General features: G+C 41.4%; 1 pseudogene; it reads left to right on the forward strand.

The window, feature by feature from the left end:
- LOC106742333 lies at positions 1-603 on the forward strand (annotated as a pseudogene).
- The last annotated feature ends 14,273 nt before the right edge of the window (positions 604-14,876 follow it).

A 14,876-nucleotide genomic window follows, 5' to 3' on the forward strand; every position in this document is an offset into this window, starting at 1 on the left:
ATGTCGTTTTTGCGCATGTTAATATTTGTTTATCATTTATCAGCTCATTGTGTACTTCAAAGTCGTGCCAAAGACATTTTAAATTTAAAGTGACTTGTTTACTTGTAAATAATTAAATCTTAAAATTTCTTTTTGCAGTTTTGGGCAAAATAACCAATCAAATATCAGAAGAGGTACATATCCGGCATTGTATACTTTTTGAGTTTCAGAAGGGTAGTAAGGCAACAGTTGCTACCAAAAACATTTGCGATGTTTATCCAAGTGCATTAGACGTTCGTAAATGCCAAAGTTGGTTTTTTAAGTACAGATCCGGTAATTTTGATCTTTCCGACTCGTATCGATCAGAAAGACTAACAACTGTAGACAATGACGTGTTGAGGGCGGAAGTGGAAGCAAATCCGTATCAGACAATCGAGAAACTGTCAAACACTCTTAACCAACATTGGTCGACCATCCAAGAACATTTGCAGCAGATTGATAAAGTAAGTAGAGCAAGTGTTTGGGTCCCGCATAATCTGTCCGAAGAAAACAAAACTAACCGATTCACCACATGCAACTTATTGCTTAACCGGCACAATGCAGGAGCGTTTTTTGATCGCTTGACCACTGGAGACGAAAAATGGGTCCTGTATGATAATTCCAAACGCAAAAGGCAGTGGCTCTCTCTGAATAAGTCGCCACGAAGTACTGCTAAGCCAGGTTTACATCCCAAAAAGGGGCTTTTATGTGTTTGGTGGAGTATTCGCGGATTCGTTCATTTTGAAGTGCTAAAACCTAGACAAAATGTAAATTCAGACCTTTACTGTGAAAAATTGGATCGAGTAAATCAATCTTTAATTAAAAAGTGTCCAGCCATTGTCAACAAAAAAGGCGTTATTCTGCAACACGATAATGCAAGACCGCACTGCGTAAGACGGACCCTGGAAAAATTAATGAATTTGGGTGAGAGGTACTACCTCACCCACCATACTCGACCGACATTGCACCATCGGATTTCCATTTATTCCGATCGTTACAACACTTTCTATGTGACAAAAAATTTGAAAATTTGGATGATATCCAAAATGCCCTCTCCAGATATCTTGCTCAAAAACCAATTGATATTTATCTATCCGGCATTGAAAATTTGCATACTAGATGGCAAAAGGTTGTTGATAACGAGGGTGATTACATTATTGATTAAAAATAAAAAATTGTTAAAAATATATTTGTTTGAATTTAATTTAAAGAAACGACATTACTTTCCGATCCCCCTAATAAATCAATTTCTATATTGATTTTATATTAACTCCTTTATTATTCTTACATCACTCGGAGATCAAACTATTAAAACTTTTTTTATTCATCTAAGTCAAATTTTTTCACTTATATATATTATATATTTTTTCAATTTAAGTTTATTAACGTATATAAGTTTATGATTAGAAAACATATTAAAGAAATCTTAAATTTTTCATAAACTAATTTTTTTTTAATTATAAACATTATTTTAATTACCACAAAGTAAAATAAATAATTTAAAACTATTGGTAAAATTACCTTTCAACATAAATACTACATGGGCTGAAAAGTCCCGGAATTTTTAATAAAAACAAAGGTTTTTTGGGCAAAGTTATATTTATTCCTCAACATAGTTGCCTTCGAGTGCGATACACTTGGTATAGCGATTTTCCAACATTTCGATGCCCTTTCTGTAGTACGAAATGTCCAAGCCTTCGAAATACGCTTTTCCGCGATGACTTCCTTATTCGATGTGAATCTCTTTCCCTGGAGCCACCGCTTGAGGTTTGGGAACAGATAATAGTCGCTGGGGGCCAAATCTGGAGAATACGGCGGGTGAGCAACCAATTCGAATCGTAAGTGGTCCAATTTGGCCATCGCTTTCAAGGACGTGTGTGTTGGTGCGTTATTGTGATGGTACAGAACTGTTTTCTTCGTCATATAGGGCCGTTTTTTCTTTATTCCGTCGTTCAGTTTGTCCAATAACGCTGCATAATACTCTCCCGTAATTGTTCTTCCTTTCTGCAGGTAATCGATGAAGATTATGCCATGCGCATCCCAAAAAACGGAGGCCAAAACCTTCCCGGCCGAGCGTTGGTCTTTTGGCCGCTTTGGTCGGCTTTCGTGTCTTTTCAGCCACTCTGCAGACTGCCTATTGGACTCAGGCGTATGGTAATGGATCTACGTTTCATCCATTGTCACGAAACGTGGAAAAAAGTCCGCTCGATTACGCTGCAACAACGCCAAATCGGCCGTTGAATCATCAACGCGCTGCTGTTTTTGGTCGACGGTCAGCAAATGCGGCACCCATCGCGCAGATAGCTTTTTCATATCCAAAACATCGTGCAAAATGTATCCCACCCGTTCTTTTGAGATACCAACGGCCTTAGCTAACTCGCGCAACTTTACTTTACGATCACTCAAAACAATTCGATGCACTTGCTTTACGATTTCCGCATTCGTAGCCTCTTTTGGTCTTCCAGAGCGAGGTGCGTTTTCGGTGCTTGTACGACCCATTTTAAATTCACTAAACCATCGATAAACTGTTGTTCTTGAAGGAGCAGATGTGGGATAACATTTCTTCAACCATTTCATTGAATGTTCAGGAGTTTTTTCCGTCAAAAAACAATGTTTGATCAATATGCGATATTCCTGTTTTTCCATTTTTTTTACAAAGGCGAAAGTAGCGACACTTAAACGACTGTAGCTTGTAAACGAATGAACGAAATGTCATGAAACTTCACACATAATCTAGTGACAGATGAATCTCTCGAAATAAATCATGTTCATTTTCTAGTGGCGCTACCTACTGAAAAATCCCGGGACTTTTCAGTTCATGTAGTGTGTGTGTGTGTGTGTGTGTGTGTGTGTGTGTGTGTGTGTGTGTAGCAATGGTCGGTTTGACATTATGGATACGGCGATAAAGTTCGAAAATAGTAGAGTGTATTTTCTGCACGTATCACCCACACGTTAATCGCTTCAACATCAATACCCTCCGCTGATTTAATTATTGCGTTTAGCAACCATTAATGGTATTTATTTGCCTTAAATTCTATCATCCCGGAGTTTCATCATTCCATATTCATTGTACGATTATACGGATAACATACAACGAATTAATCTATTTTGCTGATTCCACAGGTGCAAGGCAATTTTGCGAGAAATTGTGGATATGTCGCTGATCAAGAACTATTGCTTCATAAACTTGTGTTTCGGAGTCAGCTTTGTATGCAGCGCTAACTATGCCTTCTCTTCTATACTGTCTCTCATGATGACCGATACGGAATAATCTAAGGCTGATGGAGCGTTGACCGTCATTCTAAGCGGGATAACAGAGCTAGTGTCGAAAATCTTTTTAGCCGTTTTTACAATGTTAGTAAACATGCAGCTAAACCTGTTTTTCGCGGCCATAATCTTGATGGAATTCACGAGAATCTGTGAGTCGCGCGCGATCAAATGAATACTTCCGATTTTTGAAGTGACAGTTGTGAATCGCGATTTTTACAGGTTATCTGAGCACACATTGATAGACGCAATAATTACGACCGAGATAACCGGACTTGTGCAACTGTGGCTGCTAGTCCCGCAACCTCTAGTCATCATCGAGGACATTAGCATAGAGAAATTTGCATCGGCTCACGGCATCAATGCCGTTATTAGCGGTTTGGTAACGATTGTGTTCGACGTTATCGTACGTGAAACAAGCAAAAAAAAGTATTGATATACTTTTGACATGCAATTTAATAGAAATTTTGAGACGAACGCGTGTGTATAATTACCTGGTTTGGTTCGTAGGATTCATCAAGGACTGGATTAACAGCAACCAAATATATCAAGTCTCTTTATTGGTAATGAACGGCGCTTTTATTGTATCATGAACATTATAATTCGTGCTCGTGGATTTTAAGAAATGGCGGACGCAGCGTGCAATGACATAGAAATCGTTATTTCCTGTTGATCGGTAAAATAGAAGGAAAATTATGAAAGGTTTTGTACTCGGAAACGATGGTGATTCGCAATGCACGTATTCCTAAACAGGCGAGTGAAGCGTGGACAACGATAGAAACAAATAGCATTTTTGTTCTTTATTCGTTGACAGACTTGTGGCATCTTAAAAGATACTAAATACATACTTTGAATATCTTTGAAATTATAAGAATAAGAGAAATTTATCTAACAGGAATTACATGGTGCAAAAACGATCGTTCATGGAAATAACGCTTTTTTCTATGTGGATTGAATTTAGAGATCTGAAAATCACATTTCTTTTTTGTGTATTTTATGCTTCCGCGATTTGGAGAAATACTTCGTTTGGTTTCCATGTAATGCGATAATTCCTTAATGTCGTGGACAAGCAAAATCTTCATTTTTAACACAGCGTACTTTCGTCCCAAGCACAACCTACGAAAGAAAGTGTCAAACATTAACAGATATGACAATATATTCAGTACTCTTTGTGCGACGCCAATAAAAATTCTAAGGATGTTTCGGCGCATAAACGTTCTTTTTTACCTCGGGCGAGCAATGAAGGGAATATAAGCGTAAGGATTTCTCTGCTGCATATTATCCTGTAAAAAACTGTCTAGATTAAAAAATTGTGGATGCGGGTAATATTTTTCTGCTCAATGTACCATGAATGGAACTATCGCAATGGGGGCATCTTTTGGAAGAACGTAATTGCCTATAAATTTAATATAAAATTCGTTCGCTTTTTTACTTTGTCTAATTTACAATACATGTACTTGTAAAGTAAATTTACAATACATGTACTTAAAGTATAACATATACGCGTGTCAACTAGTGACACGATAAAATTCACGCGTATTGGATCCTTACGTCCTTTTTAAGTTTCTTCCAAATATTGGTATCGTCGGAAAGAGCTTCATTGTCTCCAATATAACTTTTTCAAGATACTTCATGTTCACAGTGTCCTCGAAAGTACACTGCCTGTCGCTGTCCAAGAATATTGGGTCCAATTCTTCGTGCACACGTGCCGGCACAATGGAAATGTAATGAAGCGACATCATTCATGATGTCGTTTAAATCATTAAGTTCAAGCCGATTACGATTACCATTACGATTTGCAAGATCTTATGAGATTAATTGATTTAGGATATTTGTTATTTTTAGAGATTTGCACGGGTGTAAATTGAATTAGAGGATTTAGTGATCGTGCTCGATTTGGAGGATTTAGTAATTTCATGGAGATAGCTGGCAGAGAGATTGTTGTTATTGTTCGGCATGGGACTGATATCCGTGCACAGAGGGCGTTCGGAAATTTGAGAAAATTCACGGAGGCGTAACGTAGGTATTAAAAGTTCGATGTTTTTCTCCGTGGTATTAATTGCACGAATGTAGCCTTTAGCGTTTATATAACGTGACAAAGCAATCGCCAATAAATACGCCATCAAAGTTATAAAGGCAAGGAACGTGTCCGGTTTTAATTTCGGGATTGGACACGGGAATAACAAATCCCGCATTCGTCCTCGCGGGGACTACTATGTTTTCATGAGTTTTAAAGGAAAAGCATTAATTTCGCCAAGATACCACGTTTGCTCCATAGTTTATTTGAGTATTGTGTTTAGAGGAAAATGGGTAGCCAAGGATTCTTTGAGGTACAATAGAAAAATCGTCGGGATATGAAAATCAAACGATATGAAAGATTTTCGGAACGCAACGGAGATAAATTATAGCATTTCCCACTATGTTGACAAGGTTTCTCGTGATTCCGGTTAGCTGAATTATCAGATGGGAATTTATCGGAACATTAGAATTTAAAAAATCAGTTTTGTGATTGTTAGCCTGGGCTCCGGTGTCCAGCATAAATGCGGTAGGCCCGAGAAGAGAAGGCAAGTGAAGCTCTATTGTCGGGACCTTCCTGGTTGTGAATTTGAGGCAGTAATTATTTGGGGAATTTTCTTGGACGGAAGTGCTGGACGAGCTATCGAGTGGCCTCAGATCTGCTCGATGACCGAGACCACCAACACGTTTTCCTGCTGATTGCCGTATTCCTTTTAAGCATTATTGAATCGTCGTTTACGACATTTGGAAATAAGGCCCGTCTTTTTACAATAAGCACAAATTCTCATCAGGAAAGCATTAGTTGGTGATTGAAATATACGTGGGGAAGGAGAGGGCGCGCAGGTCAAGATAACGACGGACGGCAAGTTATAAGTTGTTGAGCCCACGTTAACGCTTGAATGAGGAAGTAAGAGGGGCCGAAGATGAATTCCGAAGATCTCGTAAGCGTAACTGAACCTGTTCTAATCTTTTATTTACAAACAATACTTTCTGACACGCTTCGGCGATTATATCCTTCCATGCGGATCTCGAGACGATATTTGGTGGGAAGGCCATCGAAAAAGGAATCTAGCGTATCGGTATCGATAGCAGCAATATTGATCGGCGTGAACTCGCGTTTCAGCGCAGTTTGATTTTTTTCAATAATAGCAGTGCGCTTTAACTTGGCTTATGTAATCCAATATGTGTTCACTGCGTTTCTTATAAACAACGCTAAGTTATCCGCGATAAAAATTTGGCATGCAGGCGAAACTGAAAGCCGGTTTTAGTTCATTAAGCAGACTGTCAACTGTATCATAAATATCGTCTTCGACCATAATATTCGCGTGGCCGATTAATCGGCACCGGAGCAATCGGACGACTTGGGCTTCGCTAGCGAGCGGTAACAATTCCTTAGTTCGCTTACAGGCTCGCGTAAGTTGTAAAACCGGAATACTATGTCCGTCGAATTTAGGAATAGAATCTAAGACCCCGCGTATGCTAGAATCGGATAAGGTAGCAGAAGATATAGATGTTGCGGCCGGAGAATAGAACAAGTAGGGGGCGCCTGTGGTAAATGCGATTCTGAGATAGGAGAAGACGCAAGGGAAAACTCGATCGAGGAGCCGCTAGAATGTTGCGACTGCTGAGTGCAATCCAAAGGGCATGACCTTAAACTGCATTAAGCTTCAACATGGTAAAGACGGTTAACGGTTTGTTCTTGGGCGCGAGTGAGATTTGTCAATACCCGCTCTTCAGGTTCAGCGTGGTAAGGTAGTGAGCCTCTCGGAGCTTATCTCGCGTTGCGGTGATATATGGCAGCGGGCATGCGTCGCGCTCAGTGACATTGTTTAGCGAAAATCTGCGCAGAACCTGGGCATTCTATCGTACTACTTTACTATGATGACGGGTGAACTCCAGATGCTGTTCGACGGCTCAATGACCCCGTCGATCTCCATCTGGGTCACCTCGTCGTCGATGATTTTTTGCATAGCCGGCTTACGTGGTCGGTACCTTTATTTAATCGGGCGGAGATCCTTTAGTCGGGTGGTGTGATACACTTGGTCCGTGGACCCTTGTATCCTTCTGAACGCAATTAGATCTGGTTTGAGGAATTTTCCGGAAAGTCCGGTTTCCTCTTCCGGTGTGCTTGGTTTTTGGCCGGCAGAGATGGGACATAGCGCCTATGTCCTCTCCTGAGCTTTTCTTGGTGGCGACAGTAACGGTATCTGCAGCCGGGCCCATAGATCAATTCCGATTAATACTGCAATCTCTAGGTTCGGTACAACGTGGCAACGGTGGTAAAATAGTCCCGTCCCGATTCGTATCGGGAAGCGTACGGTTTTGGTGGTCTTGACGGTTGCTCCGTCGGCCAAACGGATTACGTGATGGAGTGGTAGAGTTTCCCACTGCACTCGTCGGGGTCATGGTGGCGGTTTCGGCGTTAATATATGTAAGCTCCGACCCGGGGTCAATTAGAACTAAAAACTGGTCGTTGCCGATGACTCCGGTAACGTATGGTCGAGGTTCATACTAGTTGTTGATCGGGTAAGCCGGTCGTCGCCGGGTGCGGCAGTTTCCTGCTGCGGGGTTAATACTTCTTTCCCGCATTGGCAGTAGAATTTTCTTGCAGATCTTTGGCATTAGAGTCTTGTATGCTTGCGCTGCTTACAACGCCAGCAGCAAGTGCTCCAATCATAAGCGGTGGCGGCAATAACGGCGGGCGAAGTAGTGTTACTCTCGCATTGCCTTCACGCCGTTCATGGTTAATGACCTCGAATTCCATCGCTCTTAGACGGAGATCCTTTACTGATCGTACGCCGGAAGTACGTACGTACAACTTATAGTATGGCTGGAGGTTTTTATAGAACTGAAGGAGGCGTTCTTCGTCGGAATATCCACCTGCTCGATTTATCTTTGTTAATAATTCTCAAAGTGGTCTCAAAGTGGATATATGTTTCCCCGAGTTTTTGTATGCGTTTCCCGACTTCTCTTTTTATAAGTGCTTGATAACGTGGCGGTATATATTGTGAGTGAAAGTTGCGTTCAAAATCGGCCCAGTTGCGCCATGAAATATGATTGTTTCGATACCAGATGATACTTTTTCGCGGAAGAGCTCGGGTAATCCCCGGAGGAGATCTTCTTTGCAAAACCCATATCCCCCGTTCAGTTTCTCTATTCTTTCCAGGAATGCCAGTAGGTCGCGTCCATCAAATATGCGTCTCCATTTGCGCATCTGGGATAATACTGTTGCTGCATCTGGCGGCAGATACATAAAAGTTGACGGAGGAGATACATAAAAGCTGATGGAGCTTTCTTCTTGCGGGCTCTTTGGGGCCGTAGCCATTTCGATGGTGGTCCCGCGGTTAGCCAGGACGTGCGCGAAAAATTGATCAGGCGAGCGGTTGCTAAAGGCGCTTAAGCGCTGATGTAATTCGTCGATTCCTCCTTCAGGGTCGAAACGTAGTACGCGCAGGTGCTCAACTAATTGTCCGGCTGTAGTAAATGCACCCACACATTTATTCAATTACGTCTTCTTCCTGTCTCCGGTAGCTACCTTTACTCTCACTCAAGATAGTTGCTCTTGCACACTCTCTCTGGTTGGAACAATTAATTGTTCAGCACAGTCCCTGTTTGGGTGCCATTTTGCGACCGCTTTCTGATTTTTAAGTTCGGTGCTGTTTGGACAGTGTCTGGTCGGGGTAGGGCGGTCGTTCGGTACGGTTGACCGTACTATTGTTATCTGTCGCGATGTCCTCTAACTCCGCGGGGTTAAGAGGATATCCGGCCGAGAACTGGTGGTCCCGGGATTGCTCGCCGGATTGCCAGGCGTTTTTAGGTACGTGTGTGTGTGTGTGTGTGCGTGCGTGCGTGCGTGCGTGCGTGCGTGCGTGCGTGCGTGCGTGCGTGCGTGCGTGCGTGCGTGTGTGTGTGTGTGTGTGTGTGTGTGTGTGTGTGTGTGTGTGTGTGTGTGTGTGTGTGTGTGTGTGTGTGTGTGTGTGTGTGTGTGTGTGTGTGTGTGTGTGTGTGTGTGTGTGTGTGTGTGTGTGTGTGTGTGTGTGTGTGTGTGTGTGTGTGTGTGTGTGTGTGTGTGTGTGTGTGTGTGTGTGTGTGTGTGTGTGTGTGTGTGTGTGTGTGTGTGTGTGTGTGTGTGTGTGTGTGTGTGTGTGTGTGTGTGTGTGTGTGTGTGTGTGTGTGTGTGTGTGTGTGTGTGTGTGTGTGTGTGTGTGTGTGTGTGTGTGTGTGTGTGTGTGTGTGTGTGTGTGTGTGTGTGTGTGTGTGTGTGTGTGTGTGTGTGTGTGTGTGTGTGTGTGTGTGTGTGTGTGTGTGTGTGTGTGTGTGTGTGTGTGTGTGTGTGTGTGTGTGTGTGTGTGTGTGTGTGTGTGTGTGTGTGTGTGTGTGTGTGTGTGTGTGTGTGTGTGTGTGTGTGTGTGTGTGTGTGTGTGTGTGTGTGTGTGTGTGTGTGTGTGTGTGTGTGTGTGTGTGTGTGTGTGTGTGTGTGTGTGTGTGTGTGTGTGTGTGTGTGTGTGTGTGTGTGTGTGTGTGTGTGTGTGTGTGTGTGTGTGTGTGTGTGTGTGTGTGTGTGTGTGTGTGTGTGTGTGTGTGAGCGAGTGAGTGAAGGAGCGAAGTCTATTAATTTTCCCGTTTTATTCGAATATATATATCTCCAATTTGCTCGGTACAGTTGTTGAAATGAGCGTCTTTTGGCGGAGCTTTAAATTCAAGCATCCAAGGAGAGTGACAGATGTATATATTATGGCGGTATGTGTATACACGAGTCGTCTCGTGTTTTGCGGTATTCTTCTTTATCGTCTAGCTGGAATTTCGGTGTGTCAATTTCGTGAAAGAGCGGTGCCGTGTGTATATCTTCGTATACACACAGCAATCGGTACGATACGGTATCGGCGCTTAGTGCGACGGTGAGCAGCGGGCGCAGTGTTGTGCTCGCGGGCTCTCGTGCGCGTTTGGCAGGTGTGTTGATAAATATAAGATTCGCGTTGTTGATCCTATGACTAAAATGCTGCGGTAAGAACCAAAGTGCATATAAATGTACTTGCGGGACACGTTATTATCTAGCAATCGGTATTCTTCGGCTGGACGCAATCGGTACTGGCAACGTATCTTGCCGCTGGAGGCGAGCACACAGCTGCGCTTGCACCGGTTAAACCCCGGAATAGAGAACACGAAGTCTCGTGCTCCTTGCGGTGCGGTGGGCTCGCCGGGCGGGCCTACCTGGTACACATCCGAAAAGCTGCACTGTACGGGTGTTGGTTGGTATTTCGGCGGTACCCAGGCAATAACGCGGTTCACAAAGCAGACAGGCGTGCTTCGACTGTTCCGGTGCGCGGCGGGTTTTGCGGTGGCGGAGAAAGTCCGGGGCGTACGCTTGCCTCGGTGACGCACTGCTCTGGGACAGAAGTGGAGCGGGCGAGGTCGAAAACTCTCGACAGAGACGGCCCACACACCACCTCAACTCGTCCTGTTCCCCAATTCCCCGTCACGGGCGAGAAAGCCGGGAGCTCCTAGTGGAGACAGCGAACGCACCGTCCCAAGAACGTTTTGGAATCCAGCGCTTGTAACTTCTACAGGAGAGACAGTGTTAACACCACCTCGTACTTACCGGGAGTAAGGATGGTCGACTCTGGAGGCGGCGAACAGGCAGCAAAGGCGGCGAACATTCGTTTCGACTCCACGATCTAGGGAATTAGGATCCGGAGCAGCCTGTGATATATACGATTTAACTGACTTCGATGGAATCGGTCCGCTTGCTACGGCGGAGCAGGTTTTTATACCGCTTCCGCCAAGTTTTTAACATGCCGTTGCTTAGAAACGGCATGTTGTTTATTGTTAAATAGAGCACACACGTGTGTCACGTGTGCACTGCGTGTGATAGATAGAAACTCCGCCAAAAGACGCTCATTTCAACAACAAGATCATTGTCGCGCAAAGTGCCTGTAGCGCCCCGACAGTTGATTGGTCGTTTCCAGTGTTCTCTGAGCGGATGCATCGTTACAATTCTCACTCACATTATATAAAAAAATAAATAGAAACAAAGGTTTTTATGAAAATAATTCATTCAGGTAAAACTTGATAAGAATAAGGATCTCTCAAATGCAATTGTCGATGTTTTCTAAAATCGTAAATTGGTTGAGTTAGCGATGTACAATGTAGTTGCAATAATTATACAAATATATTAATATAGCGTCTTAAATCTGAAAAGAATTTACATTTCCTTTATATGGCAAAATGTCTCTGAATTATCGTAGTATCTGTTGACTATCTACATCGTTATTTGCAATTAATTTGTTATTTATCATGATATTTCCAAGATATATCCGGACTTTTATATCAAGACTGTTTTTAATCCTGAGGAAGATGTGTTTTTAGTTGCCCTGACAACAATCACGAACAATGATAATGAAATGATATAGGAGCAATAATTTTATTTATATTTTATGAATATTCCGTTATATTTATACATATACACGGTGACCCATTTTAATCGACAAACGGAAATATCTCCGAAACTACGCAACCTACGAAAAAAATGTTCGGATAAAAGTTGTCAAGGACAGTGGGGGTCATCTACTTGTGCTAATGACCTTGACCTTGAGGTCAGTCTTCAAGGTCATTTCAAGGTCTAGGTCACTTTTTTAAATAAAATTCCCTATTTTTAATGCCGGATTCAGAAAGAGCAGGAAATTTTACATCCAGATATGTATCAAAGTATAAGGTTAACGTGACCTCCATAGGTCAAATAAAGGTCAAGGACCACCTCTACCAAACTCCATGCAGGCTAAACCACCTAACTCTGGGAACAGCGAGTTTAATCGTTTCTTTTTCTTTAAAATAAATTGAATTTCAATCCACTTCCAATCCAATTATAGATGAAAGACATCCTAACAACTGAGCAGTTCGAAACCTACCTCAATAAGTTCGTGATAGAAATCTGGTTCGACAACGTCGACATCATGAATACAACGAAGATAATGCACGAGCTTGTGAGTCAGTCTACTTGTGGATTGGAATTCAATTTATTTTAAAGAAAAAGAAACGATTAAACTCGCTGTTCCTAGAGTTAGGTGGTTTAGCCTGCTTGGGGTTTGGTAGGGGTGGTTCCTTGACCTTCATTTGACTTATGGAGGTCACGTTAACCTTATACTTTGATACATATCTGGATGTAAAATTTCCCGCTCTTTCTGAATCCGGCATTAAAAATAGGGGGTTCCATTTAAAAAAGTGACCTTGACCTTGAAATGACCTTGAAAACTGACCTCAAGGTCAAGGTCATTAGCACAAGTAGATGACCCCCACTGTCCTCGACAACTTTTATCCGAACATTTTTTTCGTAGGTTGCGTATTTGAGCGTAGCCCTTTCACATGGAATGACCCATATGCTTCGACCATAAGTTCAGCTGTAAAACACATTTAATACGTGTGATTGCTGAATTACAATATTTCGAATTCGTTTTAGATGTATTATAATAAACCGGAATCAATTGACCATCAAATGTTTGTCTTTTTTTTATTACAAGCGCGAAACTCTTAAGAGTATTTTCCGAGCAAACACGAAATAGTGTTAATAGTACAGAATAATAATATTTTTCCTGATTATAGGAAGAGACACCGTGAATTTCAATATCTATGTAGATCGCTATCTAATATTCATTTAATTATGAAATTTTATTATTATATTATTATAATTGTATATTATATTATTATGATTTTTTTACTTTTATGTCACATTTTAACCAATATTTTGAGAATACTTTTGGTGTTTTGAATTTTAACACTCACTCGCCGTGCTGCTCAACTCTTCGCTGCACTTCGCTACGCTGTCGTTAAGCATTCGTAATCGCGCTTTGTTTAGACCGTAAACCGCTGAAAGAATCGATCACACCCAAATATGCATAAATTTGTTTCGATTTGATTTGTTGCGTGTTCGAAACGTCGCGATAATGTGGGGTTGCCCGGCACAGCGTAGTAGAGCGGGAGAAGGTGGTGTGGCGCGATGGTTAATATAGTCTTTCTTTGAGTGAAAAAACTGAACTTGTCTTTATTACTTGATTGCCCGATATAATTTTACGTATGCGTCCGACAGCGTGTCGGTGCTCGAGAGTTGAGAGTTAGAGTCGCGCGTTGCAATATCGCGTACGCGTCCGACAGCGTGTCGGTACCTGAGAGTTGAGAATTTGAGTCGCACCTGCGCCGGTCTTACGTCGGCTTTTATCCTCCTCCTATGTCTTAATCAGACGGGACGGTGTTAATGTGTCAGCGTCATCTAAATGAGGACGCTGACCATCCTGATTTCGATATCTCTATTGCAAGAATGCCAGGTTGCATTTCCGCATAGCGATGTTTGGCAATTCGGAGCCGTGACTCCATTTATGATCTTTGACATACTTTATCGTTGCGCTTACAACATCCCTCCCCCGTTGGAGAGAGAAAACGGAAGGACGACGTTTTCGTTTCACAATAGTTTTTCCCGTGTACAATATTTTATTACAATTGTTTGTTTTTATTATTACTTTAGTTCCATTCGCTGATTTCGTTTCGGCAGATTTTCCTTTAATTTAGCGCGAGGTACTCTTATTTGTTGTCTTATGTCGCTGTTGCGGCGTTCTATAACAATGGGGTTATTATTTTTTATAATGGTTTGTAGTTTTCTTAGTATTAGTATTATAACTATAATTACAATTATAATGACTAGTCCATTCGGCGCGGTTGAATAGATTAAATATTTATGTTTTTCGAAAGAACTTTGATTTTCTAGATTTTGCTGTATTTCGGACAATCTATTTCCTAAATTTGTTAATTCCGCGGGATTCCGTATTACCTTTTTCAGTGTTAAAGTTTGTGCTGTGTTGCTTTTATTTTGACTTGCTGTGGTTTCTTGAGAAAACGTTAGATTATATTTTGGTATACTTATTTGTATGTTATTAATTTCAAAAGTCTATTGGGTCTGTATTATAGTGGCTTCTATTGTAAGTCTACATTGCTGTAGAAATTGAATAATTCCTAATTTTAAAATTTTTTCTCGATATTCCTTATTATTTTTACAATGTATCATTATTGGTTGTGCGCTATTCGTTGAAAACAGCCAAGCGTTGTTTCTTATCAATGAAATGATTATAGTGTGGTTTATGTTGACATAATTAATATTACAATTTTCGAGTGTTTTTGTGCGGTATACATTTGAAATTCGCAGGGCGAATCGGAGTGTATACGATATATTGGAGTGTTGTGAAAACATGTATACCGATTCCCTAACTTAATACATTCATTTAATTCGTTTTCAGTCAAAATAAGGTATGTGTTACCTTCTGTGTTAACAGCGATTTTTGCATATGATTTCTGTCAGTGCAAATACGTTATCATGAACATGTATAGGAAGAGGTATTACTTGAACTATTTCGTAAACTGGGTAAGTTATCAACGGTATCTTTAAAATAGTATATATATTTCCATCTTTATAGTACGCGCTAATTGTTATATATTTGCTTATTTGTAGCCAATTTTCTACTGAGAGGATAATTGGAAAATGGGTACCTTCAGGTATATTACCGTTTCTTTAAGATTTTTAATTATTTCTTCTA

This window comes from Dinoponera quadriceps, unplaced genomic scaffold, assembly GCF_001313825.1.
Source record: "Dinoponera quadriceps isolate SergipeBrazil2010 unplaced genomic scaffold, ASM131382v1 scaffold219, whole genome shotgun sequence".
NCBI lineage: Eukaryota > Metazoa > Arthropoda > Insecta > Hymenoptera > Formicidae > Dinoponera > Dinoponera quadriceps.